Source organism: Vicugna pacos, unplaced genomic scaffold (assembly GCF_048564905.1).
Source record: "Vicugna pacos unplaced genomic scaffold, VicPac4 scaffold_195, whole genome shotgun sequence".
In the NCBI taxonomy this organism is placed as follows: Eukaryota; Metazoa; Chordata; class Mammalia; order Artiodactyla; family Camelidae; genus Vicugna; species Vicugna pacos.
Window position 1 is genome coordinate 109,533 of NW_027328874.1, and position 4,490 is coordinate 114,022.

The following is a 4,490-nucleotide window of genomic DNA, read 5'->3' on the forward strand; positions in this document are numbered from 1 at the left end:
GTTTTTCTATCAGTGTTGAGAACGCTTAATCATCCGATCCTGTAGTTTAAAGCCATTTAACGCAACCAAGTCTGCACCCCCATGATATAGTGCCCCCGGGGGCTTGACTCAAGTGAAAGACGATCCACATAAGCTGTGTCTTTAATGTCATTGGCGACTTTTACAGTTCAGTTCACTTTCTGACTTGTACTATTTACCTTCACTGTCTTGAAAAACTGAAGCCTAATACAGATTCATGTTCAGTCAAAGATTCCCCTCACTTACCACACTCCCTTCACCCCAGGGAAGACATAAACACAACATTTGCTGAATCTAGCGGAAGGACATCGTTTCTAGGTGTGAGCTAAGTATTCAATTTTATCTATTTCAGCCGAGACTATTTGACCTTGAAGGTGTTCACTGTTGTTCACAGAGAGTGAAGCTGGAGGAACTCTGATTCTAGGAGGGGCTTGCTCTTCTCGTAATGGCTTCATTGCAGCTCAGGTACTGATCCTTCAAAATGGATGCCTGAGTGGAGGGGAGGCAAGGGCAAGTGCTCACTAGCTAGGCCCAAACCTGGGAAAAGGCTTACCTGGGCTTGTTGAACTTTGGTCTGAATGGCTTGGGAATGCCCCTTGGGACGTGTGGATTCTCACGACCTCTTCCAAGAACAGGAGCGTTTTGATCATCTCTGCCATTTCTTCTCCTTCAGACGTCAGGGACCTTGGACCCGTTATTGGAGAAGAGAATTGAGGAACTTCCTCAAGTCCACGTTGGCACTCCGTATGTTTCTGCCTGTATCAGTGAGTTTCAATATGTCTCATGAATGTCTTTTGAGCCTGGTATCCTCTACAGCTGTCTCCACGCCAGTATTCTCCATTGTAGCAGAACATCTCTCATCCATGTGTTCGCATCTCTCCTCAATCCGTGCAGCCAGCTTACCGGCCAGCTTCTCTTCGTGTCTCCCCTAAAGTCGACTTCACCAGGACTGGGCAAGTCTGAAAGTACCTCGGAGCCTGACCAGTAAGCTGATGACAGGCAGATCTTCCACTGTCTGCCCTTTCAGGTTCTGGAAACTGACCTGTGACCTCAGGTCTTTGGGCAGCAGCAGTATCTCGAACTTACACAGCTTCCCGGACCAAAGACCTAAGCCAAGCTCCACAGAGGGCGGCAGCCCCTCCATCACACTGATCCACCCACAGAACTCTGCCCGGTTACCTAGGATCCAACAGCCACAACAAGCCTCGCGGTACACACCAACATTCCACCTGGAATCCAACCGCTAACTGCCATCCCCAATGGCTGCTGCATCTTGTCAGTGTTGGGGGAGGGGCTGCATCCGACGAGAGGTTCCTAAGGTAAATGTGATTCTACCCACTAGCGTCCCATGGGCCTTTCTTCTTCCCTCTTTCCTTTTGTTCAGAGCTCTATGCACCGTACCAATGGAGGGAAGTGTGTCCCTTTTCAGTTGATGGTTTCACACGTCTTTAAACTTTCTAACAGTTCACAGTACACAGGGACCCACTAAAGGAGACTTATGTTCCTATAATATCCGTACACCCGGAATACATATGCGTCGCCTGATTTCTGCTGAAACACCCACACTCTCAGGACATGGATCCATTGGATTCATGGGGGCTGAAATTCCAAGAAATGAAACCAACCCCAATGTGCACTTTGCTGTCGGTCTCTTTTGCACTTAGTACACTTTGGCAGAGCTACTTGCCTTTGTTATAGGCTTCTTACATTTCTTCTCTACGTAGCCTAGAATATGGCATTCCTTCATCCTGTTGGAAGACATACAAGTCTACATCACGGACTAGGAATCCATTTGATTCCAAATCGGCATTAGTGTTAGGTCACGATATGCTCTTATGAATCAAAATTTACGAATATGAATGCACGCTTCTGATTTCCGAATACAAGTGTGCTGAGTACATGCAAGCCACGATACTGGGTCGATGCGTTCTGAATGACCCTTGACCTCACCTTGAGTATTTTCTTTTGAATAATCATGGTTCCCTTTGTATATGTCAGCCAACCATACCATTTTGGTGCTTGTTTGTTGGTTTGATTCTTTGTTGGTCTTCTTCTCGCTTGTTTTGCAAACACGTCAGGCCATGCATCTCTCCTTTCGCTTCAAACAGAGTCAAATAAGCTGATTCACTTAAGAGAGTGCTTCCAATCACCTATGATTTCCTGCTTCCCTCTCCCATCTTTAGGGTTTTGATGTCCTCCTTAAGTTCTTCTTCTTTCTTCTCTGCCACACATGCTCTTCTTGCATTTCCAATAATGGTTTCTTCTTTCCATTCCATCTTGCTGCTTTTCTATTCAGGGGAGTTTTCTCAACCTTTCTTTTAGAAAAACTTTTGAACTGCTGAATTCTTTTAAGATTTGCCGGTCTGTAGAATTCTCTAGCTCTGCCGTTATTTGAAATGGTGTTCATGTGGCATAGGCTACCCTAGGTGGCAGCATTTGGCCATTCAGGATATGGTCTGTGTCCTGGCACTCCTCCCTGTCCTGCAATATTGCTGCCGAGATATCAGCTGAAACCCCTCTGGAGGTTTCCTTGTGACTATGTTGTTTCCTCCAGGTGCATTTTAAATCACTCGGATATTCGTGAACTTTGTTGATTTGAATCATACAGCTGCTGGTAGGTCTATTGGGATTCCACCTCCTTCGGATGCTGTGTAATTCCTGAATTCGCATAGATGATTCTTTCTTGGCTTTCAGCAAGTTTCAGTCTGATTTTTCTACAGATAAATTTTCAGACACTTTTTGTTACTTTATCTCTTGCTTTTCCATCTGGGACTCATGATTTCTATTCTTTCATGCCCTGTCTTAACCCAGGGTTCAACTGCAATGTTTTCATTTGTTTGCACTTGCTTTCCTATGTCTGCTTCTGACCGAGGTTTTTCTCTTCCCCTGTCTTCACAGTCATTCACGCGTCCCTCTGCATTATCTAGTCTGCGAAGGACTGAATTTTAGCCCTGATATTATCACAACCATTGAGTTTCCTGATATTTTTGGCTCGTGTTGAGACTTTCTCTTCCCCTTTTCTGGTATTCTGCCTTTTGTGATTCTGAGACACTGGTGTTCTTCAGTGTTTTCCTGACCTTCATTTTCAACACTTGTTCTGGATAGCGTTTTGCAGACTAGTTGTTTGAAAGCTTATCTTTTGCGCCTTCAATATCTTTGGAACTGAAAATGGTACTTCCTGTTTCTTTTACTGTTCTTCTTCATCTCTACTGGTCAGGTAATATCAGGTATCTAATGTAGACTTCTAGGGCTTTGTTAATTGAAAAATTTAGACTCTTGTCTCTACGCAATTCCATGGGATTTCTGTGAGGACAATTTCTCCTAGGCATTGATGCCATAACCTGTACCTGTGTGTGTTGTTTGGTATATCTCCAATTGCTGGTGTTGCATTAGTTGTGATGAACAACCCATTCTACTTCGATTAGCATAACTTCATTTTGATTATACTTATCTCACACTTCTGAAAGTGCACAGGACACTTCCTCTTGTGGAAATGAAGCTTCTAAAAGTTCTCAGCTCTGCATTCTTCTCTATGTCATTTTGGAGTGTTTCCAAAACAGCAAACTGAGAGTGCTCTTCTGCTTTATATTGCCACGGGAATGTCCCAATGAAATGAGTTCTTTCCAGAGCTTCTCTGTCTACAGAAACACCTGTGGAAGCATATCTATGGATGTCACATATCAGGGCCTGCTGGAATGATCCCGCAGACCTTCCTTGTTGTCCTAGGTGCCGTACCGTGCCGGTGCCATCCAAAATGTAGCATCCGCTTTTGGGAGATAGTGCTGAAGGGAATGCTTCCTCTTCTCACGCTGTGGACTTGGACCACTCTCCCTTGTCCTCTCATCCTTGTCGCACGGGTGCACGAAGGCAACCACAGAGTTGTTGCGCATCCTGTGACTCAAACCAAACCATAATCCCAGCCCAGGTTATGAATGTAGCATATCCTAAGGCTTTTCATTCTGATTTCAAATTCAAGGCCCCCTGGATCCCTCAGACCAGATGCACGATATCTCTGATTCAGCCCCACACGTGCTCTATTGGCAAAACTCCCAGTTGGTCCCTGGTCCTGCAGATGTACTGGGTGTGGCCATGGGACATATCGGTAATCGCAACCGCGCGACCAGTGTGGTTGATTTATTATTGGTACACAGTTCGGTTTGCTCTCTTGATTCGACCCACCACATCCCACAACGCACTCCAGATCCCTGAGACTCAGCGTGTGCCATCATCCGTAGCTCTATGCCTCACTGACCATTGCCTCTGCTACCTCAAATTTGGCAGCTTGGATCTTGGTCTCAGAATTAACTGTGGGGATATTTTGTGCTGGTTTCTTTGAGTTCTCTCAGCCAAGCATCTGCTGTGCACTCTTGTAAATCTCAGCACATCACCTTCAAACCCATGTCTCCTGTCCGCTTGAGAGTGTGCGTCCAAGTTAAACAGAGTTTCACCCTTGTTGCTCCATCACCAGGGGT

General features: G+C 45.4%; 1 long non-coding RNA gene across 1 annotated transcript; it reads left to right on the forward strand.

The window, feature by feature from the left end:
* Positions 1-257: 257 nt before the first annotated feature.
* On the forward strand, positions 258-1,117 carry LOC140695340 (uncharacterized). The gene is made up of 3 exons (XR_012071061.1): positions 258-483; positions 692-782; positions 913-1,117. It is a non-coding gene; the product is annotated as an uncharacterized lncRNA (long non-coding RNA).
* Positions 1,118-4,490: the final 3,373 nt, after the last annotated feature.